General features: G+C 45.0%; 1 protein-coding gene across 2 annotated transcripts in view; it reads right to left on the bottom strand.

Annotated features, from left to right (window-relative positions):
• SLC24A1 (solute carrier family 24 member 1) overlaps window positions 1-8,400 on the bottom strand; it is a 107,249-nt gene extending 98,849 nt beyond the window's left edge. For both annotated transcript variants that reach the window (XM_073618316.1, XM_073618315.1), the window contains exon 1: window positions 8,230-8,400. The gene's annotated coding sequence lies outside the window, so the exon portion shown is untranslated. The remainder of the gene's footprint in view (window positions 1-8,229) is intronic.
• Window positions 8,401-14,313: the final 5,913 nt, after the last annotated feature.

Raw genomic sequence — 14,313 nt, forward strand, 5'->3', positions numbered from 1 at the left:
GGTCCATAAAGACATGGATGAGTTTGGGGTGGAGGAACTTGACTTGACCTCAGCCCAATAGAACACTTTTCAGTGCCTGACCTCACAAATGCTCTTCTGGAAGAATGGTCAAACATTCCCATAGACACACTCCTAAACCTTGTGGATGGTCTTCCCAGAAGAGTTGAAGCTGTTATAGCTGCAAAGGGTGGGCCAACTCAATATTGAACCCTACGGACTAAGACTGAGATGCCATTAATATTCATGGGCGTGTAAAGGCAGGCGTCCCAATCCTTTTGGTAATATAGTGTATATAAATATTTTTAAAAAAAGAACATCTAACCACTGTAACCGTATAGGTGAAAATCTGGAATATGTCACCTTCAGTTTTGGTTGCATTATGTCACAATTAAATTAATATTGGTAAAAAAAAAAAACAACTTTGCCCTTAGTATGATATGAACAGTTATTTATTAACCGCTTTCTGACCTGCCAAAGTACATTTGGTCGGCGCGTCCAGGCACAATCACGTTCCTGTGCATTGCGGCTTTCTTCCAGGTCCGCTTCCGCATGTGCGCACGGACCTGGAAGACTATGCTGTGATTCGCTGCAGCACAAGCCGATCAGGGAGTCCCGGGCCAATGATTTATGGCCGGGACCTATTGATTGCTGAGCCAATAACAGAAGACAGCCCAGTGTTGCTAAACAGCACAGAGCTCTCTACAGGCAGCAGCAATGTGCAGGGAGTAAAAACTGGCCTATTGCTTAGTAAAATCATCACACAGTACACACACTAAACATTGTTAGGCACATATTTAACTCCTTGATCGCCCCTGATGTTAACTCCTTCCCAGCCAGTGTCATTAGTACAGTGACAGCGTATATTATTAGTCGCTGATCGCCGCCATTACTAGTATAAGTGGTTAGCACTTCCACCTAGCAACACTTGGATCGCCACTTCTAATCCCAACCACGTCACTAACTGCCTGGATGTTTGCATGTTCTGCCTGTGTGGGTTTCCTCCAGGTACTCCGGTTTCCTCCCTCACTCCAAAAACATTCTGGAAGGTTAATTGGCTCAATTAACCTATTGTCTAAATTAGCCGTAGTATGTATGTATGAATGGGAGTTAGGGACCTTACATTGCAAGCTCCTTGAGGGCAGGGACTGGTGTGAATGTACAATATATATATATATATATATATATATATATACAGTATCTCACAAAAGTTTACAAATTTTTGTAAATATTTAATTCTATCTTTTCATGTGACAACACTGAAGAAATTACACTTTGCTACAATGTAAAGTAGTGAGTGTACAGCTTGTATAACAGTGTAAATTTGCTGTCCCCTCAAAATAACTCAACACACAGCCATTAATGTCTAAACCACTACCAACAAAAGTCACTACACTAAGTGAAAATGTCTGAATTGGGCCCAATTAGCCATTTTCCCTCCCCAGTGTCATGTGACTCGTTAGTGTTACAAGGTCTCAGGTGTGGATGGGGAGCAGGTGTGTTAAATATGGTGTTATCGCTCTCACTCTCTCATACTGGTCACTGGAAGTTTACCATGGCACCTCATGGCAAAGAACTCTCTGAGGATCTGAAAAAAAAGAATTGTTGCTCTACATAAAGATGGCCTAGGCTATAAGAATATTGCCCAGACCCTGAAACTGAGCTGCAGCACGTTGACCAAGACCATACAGCAGTTTAACAGGACAGGTTCCACTTAGAACAGGCCTCGCCATGGTCCAACAAAGAAGTTGAGTGCACATGCTCAGCTTCATATCCAGAGGTTGTCTTTGGGAAATAGACGTATGAGTGCTGCCAGCACTGCTGCAGAGGTTGAAGGGGTGGGGGGTCAGCCTGTCAGTACTCAGACCATATGCTGAACACTGCATCAAACTGGTCTGCATGGCTATCGTCCCAGAAAGAAGGCTCTTCTAAAGATGATGCACAAGATTACTGGAACCATGTCCTGTGTCCTGATGAGACCAAGATAAATGTATTTGGTTCAGATGGTGACAAGCGTGTGTGGCGGCAACCAGCTGAGGAGTACAAAGACAAGTGTGTCTTGCCTACAGTCAAGCATGGTGGTGGGAGTGTCATGGTCTGGGGCTGCATGAGTGCTGCCGGCACTGGGGAGCTTCAGTTCATTGAGGGAACCATGAATGCCAACATGTACTGTGATATACTGAAGCAGAGCATGATCCCCTCCCTTCAGAGACTGAGCCGCAGTGCAGTATTCCAACTTGATAACCCCAAACACACCTCCAAGATGGCTACTTCCTTGCTAAAGAAGCTGAGGGTAAAGGTGCTGGACTGGCCAAGCATGTCTCCAGACAAACCCTATTGATCATCTGTGGGACATCCTCAAACTGAAGGTGGAAGAGCGCAAGGTCTCTAACATCCACCAGCTCCATGATATCGTCATGGAGGAGTGGAAGAGGACTCCAGTGGTAACCTGTGAAGCTCTGGTGAACTCCATGCCCAAGAGGGTTAAGGCAGTACTGGAAAATGATGGTGGACACACAAAATATTGACACTTTGGGCCCAACTTGGACATTTTCACTTAGGGGTGTACTCATTTTTGTTGCCAGCGGTTTAGACATTAATGGCTGTGTGTTGAGTTATTTTGAAGGGACAGAAAATTTACACTGTTATACAAGCTGTACACTCACTACTTTACATTGTAGCAAAGTGTCATTTCTTCAGTGTTGTAACATGAAAAGATAGAATAAAATATTTACAAAAATGTGAGGGGTGTAAAAAAAAAAAAAAAGCACTGCGTAAATTGACAGCTCTATATAATTATCTGTAATAAATAAATAAAAAATAAAAAAATTCCAGTATCTATACCATAGTTTGTAGACGCTTTAACTTCACACCAAATGAGGCTTCTGCCCTGGCCATGGCACAGAAACTGCACTTCTAAAAATATGGGACCTCGAAGCAGCAGATGATGGAGAATCATGTCTCCTGGTACTGTTAGACCTCAGTGCAGCATTTGATACAGTGGACCACAAAATTCTACTTGTCTGCCTCACAGAAGTAGCAGGAGCCACAGATTCTAGTCTAAAATGGTTTACATCCTTTTTAGAGAATCGCTCTCAGACAGTGAAACTAGGAGCATTCGCCTCTGACACCCAGACAATCTCCTGTGGAGTCCCTCAGGGTTCACCCTTGTCGCCAGTGCTATTTAACATCTACATCCGCCCACTCCTCAAAATCATCAAAAAATCAGACCTCTGCTTCCACTCATACGCTGACGACACCCAAATTTACTTTCGCATCACCGGACAAAAAGACCACCATCAGCAATTAGAGAAATGCCTCACTTTGATAGATGACTGGATGACCATTAGTTCCCTCAAACTCAATGGGTCAACGGGTCTAAAACAGAACTTCTCTTCCTACACGCTAACCAAAATCCCAAAACCAAGACTCCATGGACACCTCCCACCATCTTTGGACAGACCATCTCTCCGAGCACCAAAGCCAAGAGTCTCGGAGTTATCTTTGACTCAGAAATGACAATGGATGCACAAATAGGATCAGTAGTTAGCGGATCTCAGCATCTCCTCCGCCTGCTACCCAGACTCATCCCCTTCATCCCAGAAGAGGACAAAGCAGCAGTAGTTGGAACAATCATCAATACGCAAACTCGCTCTACATAGGATTACCTCAATATCAGCTTGCGCGCCTACAGGCCATTCAAAACGCGGCGGCAAGACTGCTAACAGGAAAAAAACCCTGGGAGTCCATCTCCCCATCCCTGAGGAGCCTACATTGGCTAACCGTAAAGAATCGGATCACATTCAAGACCCTCTGCCTCACCCACAAATGCATACAAGGTAACGCCCCTCAATACCCCCGAGAGAAAATAAAACACTACACACCCAATCGCAATCTGCGATCATCTAACCAAAACCTCCTCCTCGTTCCCAAATACCGCTACAGAGCAAGGGGAGAACGCAGATTCGCAGTCCAGGGACCTCGGCTATGGAACACTCTTCTGACTCACATCCGCATGAAAGGAAACCATCTGGCCTTCAGGAAAAAACTCAAGACCTTCCTCTTCTAAGAAGCTGACAACACAAAACGCATTTAGCGCCTTGAGGCGATTCAGTTCGCATTTGCAGCGCTTTACAAATCATTCATTCATTCACACAACTTGAAATTTTCCTCATTTTGTCATGTTACAACCAAAAACAAATGTATTTTATTGGGATTTTATGTGCTAAACCAACACAAAGTGGCACATGATTGTGAAGTGGAAGGAAAATGATAAATGGTTTTCAAAATTTGTTACAAATAAATATGTGAAAAGTGTGGGGGGTACATTTGTATGGCGCCCCCCCCCCGGAGTCAATACTTTGTAGAACCACCTTTTGCTGCAATTACAGCTGCAAGTCTTTTTGGGGATGTCTCTACCAGCTTTGTGCATCTAGAGAGGGACATTTTTGCCCATTCTTCTTTGTATCTCAAGCTCTGTCAGATTGGATGGAGAGCGTCTGTGAACAGCAATTTTCAAGTCTTGCCACAGATTCTCAATGTGATTTAGGTCTGGACTGTGACTGGGCCATTCTAACACATGAATATGCTTTGATCTAAACCATTCCATTGTAGCTCTGGCTGTATGTTTCGGGTCGTTGTCCTGCTGGAAGGTGAACCTCCTCCCCAGTCTCAAGTCTTTAGCAGACTTTAACAGGTTTTCTTCTAAGATTGTCCTGTATTTGGCTCCATCCATCTTCCCATCAACTCTGACCAGCTTCCGTCCCTGCTGAAGAAGAGCATCCCCATAATATGATGCTGCCACCACCATGTTTCACGGTGGGGATGGTGTGTTCAGGGTGATGTGCGGTGTTAGTTTTCCACCACACATAGCATTTTGCTTTTTGGCCAAAAAGTTCCATTTTGGTCTCATCTGACCAGAGCACCTTCTTCCACATGTTTGCTGTGTCCTCCACATGGCTTCTCACAAACTGCAAACAGGACTTCTTATGGTTTTCTTTCAACAATGTCTTTCTTCTTGTCACTCTTCCATAAAGGGCAGATTTGTGGAGAACACGACTAATAGTTGTCCTGTGGACAGATTCTCCCACCTGAGCTGTGGATCTCTGCAGCTCCTCCAGAGTTACAATGGGCCTCTTGGCTCTTCTCTGATGAATGCTCTCCTTGCCCGGCCGGTCAGTTTAGGTGGACGGCCATGTCTTGGCAGGTTTGCAGTTGTGCCATACTCTTTATATTTTCAGATGATGGATTGAACAGAGCTCTGTGAGATGTTCAAAGCTTGGGATATTTTTTTTATAACCTAACCCTGCTTTATACTTCTCCACAACTTTATCCCTGACCTGTCTGGTGTGTTCCTTGGCCTTCATTATGCTGTTTGTTCACTAAGGTTCTCTAACAAACCTGTGAGGGCTTCACAGAACAGCTGTGTCTATACTGAGATTCAATTACACACAGGTGGACTTTTTTTTTTTTTTTTTTACTAATTAGGTGACTTCTGAAGGCAATTGGTTCCACTAGATTTTAGTTAGGGGTATCAGAGTAAAGGGGGGCTGAATACAAATGCCCCACCCCCCACACTTTTCACATATTTATTTGTAAAAAATGTTGAAAACCATTTATCATTTTCCTTCCACTTCACAATTATGTGCCGCTTTGTGTTGGTCTATCACATAAAATCCCAATAAAATACATTTATGTTTTTGGTTGCAACATGACACAATGTGGAAAATTTTAGGTGGTATGAATACTTTTTCAAGGCACTGTATATACCTGATCTGGCGCACAGCTGTCACCCCGTAGCAGCAAAAATTCTATAGGGCGGTCAGCAAATGGTTAAAAGAGAATTTTTACTTATGTTAGTGAATATTTACTTTGCAAAAAATATCCAATCACATACAAGGAAAAAAAAAAAACCAGGGTCCAAAAAATGTGATACAGTCCCTGTTGTTATCTTCCTCTGGTCCAGCCTGTTTCGTCCCCTCTAATAAAGTAATATCTGTCGGTCATACCCAATGTCTAAATGTAACATACGCTTTAAAAACATTTGATTTAACAAAAAAAAAAAACCCAGGAATGTTGCTTAAGCCTGATGGCATGATTAAAGTTAACACAGATTCCCCCCTTTCACTAAGCTAAGTGAAAATTCCCTCACAAAGCGAACATGCTCTTCTCCTTTAGTAAATCCCCCGCAATGTCTTAGAGGTATATACAAAGAAGGTTACTGTATTCTTAGGTAGAAAAATTCAGCATTATGACCCTTAGGCCCCATTTACACCTCAGCGTTTTGTAGCGCGAAGCTCTGAAAGGCTCAGGGAGGGAAAAAAAAAAAAAAAATCAATTATTCTCTATGGAGTTCAGTCACATCTCCATCTCCAAGTAGCCTGAAGCCAAATGCCTGAGGCTCAAAAAAGTTCTGGAGTATTTTTTTGTAGCTCGGATTGGGCAGATCTGAGTGTTTTTGCCACATTTTTATTCCTATAAAAATGAATAGAAATGTGCATTTTGCACTTTTTTGTGCGCTTTCGCCTGTTTTGTTGTGCGTTTTTGTTTGATTTTCTGCTCAAATTAAAAAAAAACAAACAAAAAAAAACCAAATAGTAGTACTATATGAATAAATAAATGTAAAATAAATATGCAAATACCCAAAAAATCATTGTAAATATATAATAAATAAATTAATGAATAATATATAATAAAAAAAGGAATAAATGATAATTAACCCCTAACCTTAAAAAAAAAAAACCCCAAAAAAAACCAAAAACAAATTATTAATATTCTTAATGTTATAATAATAATAATAATAATAATAATAATAATAATAATAATAATAATAATAATAATCATATAATAATTAACACCCAAACCAAAAAATACATTATTAATAATAACAATAATAATAATTTAAATAACAAAATTAATAAATAATAATTAACCCCTAACCTTTATTTTTTTCTTTTGTGTTAGGGTTAGAGTGTTTATTATTTCTTGTATTTATTTTTTTAAGAGTTAGGGGTTATTTATTTATTTATTATTATATAGTAATAATTTAATGTATTTATTTATTATTTATGTATGATTATTTTTATTTACTTATTATTTTACATTTACTTATTAATTTATTATTATTTTGTGCAATCGCCGTTTTGTTGTGCGTTTTTGTGTGATTTTCTGCTCAAATGAAAACATGTAAAAAAAAAAATAGTAGTAATATATGAATAAATAAATGTAAAATAAATATGCAAATAACTAAAAATCATTTTAAATGAATAATACATATTAAAAAATAAATAATAATATGTTATAATAAACAAGTAAATGATAATTAACACCTAACCTTAAAAAAAAAAAAAAAACACCCAAACCCAAACCAAAAAATACGTTATTATTAATAATAATAATAACACTAATAATAATTTAAATAACTAAATAATAATTAACCCCTAACCTTTATTTTTTTGTTTTGTGTTAGGGTGTTTATTTATTATTTTACTTTTTATTTTTATTTTTTAAAGGGTTAATTATTTATTTAATATTACATAGTATTAATTTACTGTATTTATTTATTATTTATGTATGATTAGTAAATAAAAATAATCATACATAAATAATAAATAAATACAGTAAATTAATACTACGTAATATTAAATAAATAATTAGTAATAAATAATTAAAGAAATAATTAATAATAAATAATTAATAAATAAATAATAATTAATTATGTATTTATTTTACATTTATTTATTCATTTATTGTTATTAGTAACAGTAGTAGTAGTATTAACAACCTAACCCTAACAAAAATAAATAAATAATAATAAGACCATAAAGAAAATATTAACCCCAACCTCTAATCCTAACCCTAGCCTTAACTTGAATCCCTTACCCTAACGAAAAAAGAATAATAATAAATGAATAATAATAATAAAATATGAATAAAAAAAAAAATAAAAGCTGACAGAAAAAAAAAGCTAAAACAAACCTAGCAACAGATGATAGTAAAATTTGGATAATAAAAAAAACCGGCAAAGCTCAAAAACGCTGCATAAAAACGCGTCAAGATTGCGCATTAAAAAACTTGCAATAAAACGCGGGAAACACGCTGAAAGACGCTACGCTCAGGTGTGAGTGCAGCCTTGGAGTTCATAGTCACACTTATTCTACCGATATCATCAAAGTCACTTAACATGCAATTAAGCCTAACACGTATGACCTTCTTGTAGCCTGTGACACCTACCTGATGAGAAGAGGGGGCAGGCTGTTTGGGGGAAGCATTCGCCCCCTGAGTCCTCGGGGTACGTGAAGCCCGGCCAGGAGAGGTGGACTAAGGAGAAGGCAACAGAAGTGTCCCCATCACCAGCAAATCTGCACCAGTTAAAGTCTGCTGAGGGTCAGGTATGAAGGACACACTGAAGAGCAGAGTCCAATCCACACTAATACCTGCAGATTTAAGGAGATTATAGAGCAGCGCTGTACTTTCCTTCTCCCAGGAGAGAAGCCTCTGCATGCCGGAGGAAGAGAGACAAATCTTTTTCGTAAAAAAAAATTTGCGTGATAAGTTTGAAGTCAGGTTTTTATCAAAAAAGATTTACCTTGCGGTGGAATACTTTAAGGCAAGGTTCACATATCGGCAAAGGTTCACCGGAGTCCGGAACGGTTTTCATTCAGCCGTTAAGGTGCGATTCAGGTGCGAATCTGATACTGAAATCGCACCTGAACTGCACTGAAAAACGCACACAGGACCCTTTTTTAACCACTCAGACCCCTTTCACACTGAAGCACTTTTCAGGCGTTTTAGCGGGTAAAAATAGCGCATGTAAAGCGCCTGAGAACTACCTCCTCAGTGTAGAAGACCGAGTGCTTTCACACCGGGGCGGTGCGCTTGCGGGACGGGAATAAGAGTCCTGCAAGCAGCATCTTTGGGGCGATGCGGGGGCGGTGTATACAGCGCTCCTCCAGTGCCCCTGCCCATTGGAATGAATTGGCAGCGCTTACAGAGCGCCTGAAAAGTGTTTCGTTAAGCACCGGAGCACGGGCACTTTTGACCCCTTCTTAGGCTGCTAGCGGGGGTTAAAAACGCACCCGCTGGCGGCCGAAATACGCCGCTTAAACAGCGGTGAAGCGTCGCTAAAACTATACCCAGGGCTTTTTTTTCAGCTGGAACTTGGTGGAACTCGGTTCCACCACCTCTGGCTCAGGTCCCCTGCTCACCACTATTACTTGTAAACATTGAAGTCCGGCTTCCGTGTTTACAAGGGACAGCTTGTCTCTCAATGGCTCCCACAGATCTGATCTCCTGAGTGGACAAGGAAGATGCAGGTGAAGAGCAGATCCCAACTCCGCCACTGGATCATCTCCCTACAAGTGAGAAAGGAGCCACCTACAGTGTGTGGGGAGGTACTAGAGCCAACAGGGTGTTTCAGTTTAATACAGCAACACAAGTAAGTTATGTGGAAAATGGTGGAGCTTTTAAGGAGGGAGGGAGAAGATGGGGCAGTGGAAGGGGGTTGCATGCAGAGGTCAGAGCTGAAGAGGGGGGAAAGTGAGATGTGGATGGGGATGCAGAGGTAAGCAGCTGCGGAAGAAGGCTAAGCTCTGCACTCTGTGTGTGGTGCACCCCATGAACTCTGCACACTGTAAGCTGTGCACTCCTGAACTCTGCACTGTGTACATAGCGCAACTGCAAACTCTGAACGTAGCACACCCTGGAACTCTGCACTCTGTGTGTAGTGCACCCCTGAACTCTGCACTCTGTGTGTAGTGCACCCCTGAACTCTGCACTCTGTGTGTAGTGCACCCCTGAACTCTGCACTCTGTGTGTAGTGCACCCCTGAACTCTGCACTCTGTGTGTAGTGCACCCCTGAACTCTGCACTCTGTGTGTAGTGCACCCCTGAACTCTGCACTCTGTGTGTAGTGCACCCCTGAACTCTGCACTCTGTGTGTAGTGCACCCCTGAACTCTGCACTCTGTATGTAGTGCACCCCTGAACTCTGCACTCTGTGTGTAGTGCACCCCTGAACTCTGCACTGTGTGTAGTGTACCTCTGAACTTTGCACTCTGTGTGTAGTGCACCCCTGAACTCTGCACTCTGTGTCAGGGGCGTAACTAGAAATAGCAGGGCCCCATAGCAAAATGTTGTATGGGGCCCCCCTGCAAACAGCCCCCCCCACAGCTGCCCTAGTGTCAATGCAGCATGACCTGTGCCACATAAAGCGTGACCTGTGCCCAATGCAGCGTGTCCTGTGCCCAATGCAGCGTGTCCTGATGTTTTGCACCACAATTTCTGGTTTATTTACAGTCAAGACTCAATTATTTTCACTGTAGACATTGTATAGATGAACACAGGTATTAGCGCAACCTCTTATTTTTTTCTTTCTTATTCACAATTGATGTTTGTTGTGGGGATTGCAGCTTTTCACATTATAGATTATTTTGGTATATCAGCGCGGTTTTTCCTAATTTTCCACAATGCAGCATGACCTGTGCCCCATACAGCATGACCTGTGCCCAATGCAGCGTGACCTGTGCCCAATGCAGCGTGACCTGTGCCCAATGCAGCATGACCTGTGCCCCATACAGCATGACCTGTGCCCAATGCAGCGTGACCTGTGCCCAATGCAGCGTGGCCTGTGCCCAATGCAGCATGACCTGTGCCCCATACAGTGTGACCTGTGCCCTATACAGCGTGACCTGTGCCCCATACAGCGTGAGCTGTGCCCCATACAGCGTGACCTGTGCCCCATACAGCGTGACCTGTGCCCAATGCAGCGTGACCTGTGCCCCATACAGTGTGACCTGTGCCCAATGAAGCGTGACCTGTGCCCCATACAGCGTGACCTGTGCCCCATACAACGTGACCTGTGCCCAATGCAGCGTGACCTGTGCCCAATGCAGCGTGACCTGTGCCCCATACAGCGTGACCTGTGCCCAATACAGCCTCACCTGTGCAGAGGAAGAGGCAAGCCACCCGGATCAGCAGAGAGCGGGATTGCCCGCTGTAATTGCTTTCATTTGAATTTCCCGTCTTCCCAGGGCTCATCGTCACATAGCCCCACCTCTTGGCCCGACGCCTTTGATGAGGTCACACGTCCCGCATTGGATTGACGTTCTGTCTATCAAAGGCGCCAGGCCAAGAGGTGGAGCTATGTGACGCGAGCCCCGGGAACACTGGAAGTTCTAATGAAAGCTATTACATCGGGCAATTCAGCTCTCGGCTGATCCGGGTGGCTTGCCTCTTCCTCTGCGCAGGTGAGGCTGTATGGGGCACAGGCAGACCAGGCTGTATTGGGCACAGGCAACCCTGTATTGGGCACAGGTCACAGCTTGCCTCTTCCTCTCCTCTCTCTTCCCCTGGCTGGGAGACTGTGCCAGCGGTGCTCTCATCCTCACTGGGCCCCACTTGGCTGCGGGCTCCATAGCGCATGGGTCGCCATGGTGGTAGTTACGCCCCTGCTCTGTGTGTAGTGCACCCCTGAACTCTGCACTCTGTGTGTAACATCCCCCTCCCCCCGAACTCTGCACTCTGTATGTAATGCACTCCTGGTATTTAATGCCCCTTTTAAGACCCTTGCATTGTTAGTGAAATTTGACACCCACACCCACTATTTGACGGGGTTTGGAGGGTGTGTGTGTGGGGGGAAGGTTGCTTTGGGGGGGGGGGGGGGGGTCGTGGTTGGGCTCCTGCATCTATTTTCTGAGAAAAAAAGCCCTGACTATACCGATTTACCGCTAACGGACCCGCCGCCCCTGTGTGAAAGCTCTCTAATGCCGCGTACACACGGTCGGATTTTCCGACAACAAATGTTCGATGGGAGCTTGTTGTCAGAAATTCCGACCGTGTGTATGCTCCATCGGACATTTTCCGTCGGAATTTCCGAAAAAACAAAATTTGAGTGCTGGTTCTCAAATTTTCACATAACAAAATCCGTTTGCGTAAATTCCGATCGTGTGTAGACAATTCCGACGCACAAAGTTCCACGCATGCTCGGAATCAAGCAGAAGAGCCGCACTGGCTATTGAACTTCATTTTTCTCGGCTCGTTGTACGTCTTGTACGTCACCGCCTTCTTGACGTTCGGAATTTCCGACAACATTTGTGCGACCGTGTGGGGGCACTGGATTCACTTGGAAACCGCTTGGATGCACACAGAGACACTCGGACAGGCTCGAAGACACTAAGGTCCCACCTCTGGCCAAATGTGGCACTGCACACCCCCAGAAGCTTGAATCCTGCCCCCCCTTTCCCTGCCGCCGCCTCCCTATCTATGCGCCCGGCCCCTTTCAGGACACCAGACACATGGTTTCCTATGGCAGGGGGTGGGAGGGGGTGTTTTTTTTTGAAGCACGTGATTAGAGCCAGAGGCTTTAATCAGCTTCAAAAAATGGTGGGCTCGAGGCGCAGAGAGTGCACCCGGATCCCACCCAACTGTGTGACCATAGCGAATGAATTTTTGCTATCTTCACACTACAGTGCCTCCTCGCCAATCAGGAGGCAGGTCGGTGAGACCTGTTTCCCGATTGGCCAAAGCGCCAGGCAAACCTATTGGATGCCTAGTGGCGCTTTGGCAAGCGGAGGAAGCATGAGAGGAGCGGACACCTCCGCCGCTGCTGCTGCCCGAGCTCTTCATAGTTGGAAGACCATAGTGAAGACAGGGAGGTCGGTGAAGACAGAGAGGTCGGTGCACACTCCGCACACACTGAATGCTCTGGATCTGGAGATGTCCCAGGTGTCTGGCTGACATGGAGCCCTCCGACCCCCCCCCCCCATACCTCCCCTCGCGGCTGGCCCACCGCAATCAGTGGCTGCTCAGCGTCCTGGCTCATCACTACGGACTGGACCGCGGGACGGACAATGAGATCAGGTGTCCAATCGCCTATAGGAGAGGATGGGAGAAGATGTATGCAGGATACCGCTCTGCGCCGTCACCCGCTGCCCCACCGAGACACAGTGGGAATGTTTGATGGGCACAGTGGGAGCATTTGATGGCATAGTGGGAGCATTTGATGGCACAGTGGCTGCATTTGATGGGCACAGTGGCAGCATTTGATGGACAGAGTGGCAGCATTTGATGGGCACAGTGGCAGCATTTGATGGCACAGTGGGAGCATTTGATGGCACAGTGGCAGCATTTGATGGGCACAGTGGCAGCATTTGATGGGCACAGTGGGAGCATTTGATGGCACAGTGGCTGCATTTGATGGCACAGTGGCAGCATTTGATGGGCACAGTGGCAGCATTTGATGGGCACAGTGGGAGCATTTGATGGCACAGTGGCTGCATTTGATGGCACAGTGGCTGCGTTTGATGGTCACAGTGGCGGCATTCGATGGGCACAAAGGCGGCAATTGATGGGACAGTGGCTGCGTTCGATGGGCACAGTAAGGCTGCAATTTATGTTTTTTTTTCAGTTTGTTTGCGCCCCCCTAAAAATTTTAAGGACCAGCTGCCACTGCTTGTAACAGTTTCTAACAGGTTGCAATGAATTCTTTCACTTCTTCTACAATCTCCTATTGTAGAACTTCACTTCCACTGAGCTCTCAGTTTTTTCACTAGACTTACTTTCCACTGCCAGTGGATCCCCTGAGCTCTTTCAATCTAGCACTTATGCCGTGTACACACGGTCGGACTTTCCGGCATACTTGGTCCGGCGGACCAGAGTGTGCCGGACAATCCGCCCGTGTGTAGGCACCGGTGGACTTTTTCCCAAAAGCCCGCCGGACCTAGATTTGAAAAAAGTTTTAAATCTTTCCGCCGGACTCAGTTTCGGGCGGAAAGTCCGCTCGTGTGTGTGCTGGTCCGACGGAAAGCCCGCTCGTCTGTATGCTGGTCCGACGGACCAGATACAACACGAGGGCAGGGTATTGCATCTCGCGCTCGCTGCAATAGGAAAAACAAATTTTCCTATTGCGGCGAGCGCAGGGCATACCAGGCCCTTAGGTCTGGTATGGATTATAAAGGGAACCCCCTACACGGCGTGGGGTCCCCCCCTAAAATCCATACCAGACCCCAATCCGAGCACGCAGCCTGGTCGGTCAGGAAAGGGGGTGGGGACGAGCGAGCGCCCCCCCCTCCTGAACCGTACCAGGCCGCATGCCCTCAACATGGGGGGGTAGGTGCTTTGGGGGAGGGGGGCGCCCTGTGGGCCCCCCCCACCCCAAAGCACCTTGTCCCCATGTTGATGAGGACAAGGGCCTCTTCCCGACAACCCTGGCCGTTGGTTGTCGGGGTCTGCGGGCGGGGGCTTATCGGAATCTGGTAGCCCCCTTTAATAAGGGGGCCCCCAGATCCCGGTGTCTTGCCGAATAAGTTCCTTCGGCGGA

The sequence above is a fragment of the Aquarana catesbeiana genome, linkage group LG03 (genome assembly GCF_042186555.1).
Source record: "Aquarana catesbeiana isolate 2022-GZ linkage group LG03, ASM4218655v1, whole genome shotgun sequence".
NCBI classification, from domain to species: domain Eukaryota; kingdom Metazoa; phylum Chordata; class Amphibia; order Anura; family Ranidae; genus Aquarana; species Aquarana catesbeiana.